Genomic DNA, 2,103 nt, shown 5'->3' on the forward strand with positions numbered 1-2,103 from the left:
GATGACATAAAGACTATGTGTAGCATGGAAATCTGAACAGGAAACAACGTGAATAAATAGCTTCTTCTACCTTTGCCATCCATCAGCACAGAAGACTTGGACCCTCAACACCACCATATAAACTAAACAGGCGGACCGGGAGAGATGTTTAGTGGCTAAGTGCACATGCTGCTCTTGCAGCATACCTGAATTAAGTTCCCAGAATCCACTTGGTGGCTCACAACCATCTGTGACTCCAGGTCCAGGGGCTCAGATGCTTGATTCTGACCTCTGAGGGCAACAGGCACATGTGGTGAAAATACACACAAACAATAAAACACTTGCACACATAAACTAAACAATTCTTTTAAAAGAAAAAAATAAACCAAGCAAAGAAAGTATCACAGTAAAAACTCTGAAAATTGTATCTCCTGAAAAGGGATGTCAGGATCTTCATGCTACACTTAAACAGACTGCTTCTATATTAAAACATTAACTAGGAGCAGAGACTGAGAAGATGCTAACTAAAATATCTGGCATAAATCAATGAGAAGGAAAATTACAGTTCAAATGAGACGAGACAATCAAATTGTGTCAAGAAAGATATGAATCCGATTTTGCAATTATCTGACAAGCATTTGAGAGCAACCATCATCAACATGCTTCAGTTAGCAATTACAAGCAATCTAGAACCAGACAAAAATAAGAAAGCTCAGTAATGAAATCCATTTTATTTTAAAAGAAAGTAATGAATAAAGAAAATTCAATAGCAAATTTTGAAGCATTGCAATATGGGCCCAAGAATAGAGGTGAGATTACAGAGCACAGTTAAGGCTGATCAATAGCATTTAAACCCAGTGTGAACAACAGAGAAACAGAAATTGAATAATGAAGAGGGATGGAAAGTGGACATTGGTGGCCTGCGATAAGTCACTTAAGTACATTGTAAATCCTATACCAACCACTGATATATTTTACAAAATAAAACACGCATACTCAAAATGAAAACTCAGATATTTTCAAGTAAACCATTGAGAGACAGAAAAGTAAGAAATAATGGATTTAACACAGAGGAACCAAAGACTACTAATAGATTTGTGGGACTAAACACTACCAATATAATAATTATAGCAATGTAAATGAGCAATATAACTAATTTAAAAGGCAGATATTGGAAAGCTCAGAAAAATGTAACCCAACTTTATAGAATAAAATAAAAACCAATAGGAAAAAATCACATCATATGAACATTAATATAAAAATTTTATTATGTTTTATATGGTCATGGTGTTTCTATTATATTTTATTTATTTTGTGTGTATTTGTGGGGGGTTGTGGATGTGGGTGCTCTTGTGTATGGATATCAAAGGACAACTTGTGAAAGTCTGCTCTCTCCTTCTACTGTGGGTTCTAGACTGGAACTCAGGTAGGTGGCTTTTCACTGCAAATGCTGAGCCATCTCCTTGTCCTTTGCTGCATTTTTATTTGCTTATTTCTTTCACATGTGTGTCTGTGTATGGGTGCCTGCAAGGCACTATGTGCGTATGACAATCACAGGGCAACTTTTAGAAATTAGCTCTCTCTTTTCACCTTGTAGGTCCTGGGCATTGAACTCAGGTTGCCAAACTTGGCAGCACACTCCTTTATTCATTGAGTCATTTGATGAGCCTTTGAACATTAATCTTGAAAAAAATAGAAAGCACATTAGTATTAAAATGGACTTAATTAGAAGGAAAACTATTAGTGGTAGAAAGAAAGCATTACAAAAAATGAATCTATCTTGTAAAAATGTATAGTTTTCCTGGATACTCCAATTCACTCTTTCCAATTGGTACACCCAGTTGGCCCCTTGGTTCCCTGAGCCCTCAGTTCTTGCCCATACCACACTCTTTTGGTGATTGTATTTCTGTATGAGTTCTTTGGAGATACAAAGAATTTTACATAGCCCCAGATCCCAGTGCATAGCACAGCACATGCTTCAGGGGTGACTGTTTTTTGGGAGCATAGATAGTTTTAATAGCCTATTTTGATAGATACTTTAAAGGATCTCTACATCATTTAATAAGCAGCCAGTCACACTGGTACAGACCTGGAGCCTTCTCAGCATCTGCAAAGAAATGAACA

Source organism: Chionomys nivalis, chromosome X (assembly GCF_950005125.1).
Source record: "Chionomys nivalis chromosome X, mChiNiv1.1, whole genome shotgun sequence".
In the NCBI taxonomy this organism is placed as follows: domain Eukaryota; kingdom Metazoa; phylum Chordata; class Mammalia; order Rodentia; family Cricetidae; genus Chionomys; species Chionomys nivalis.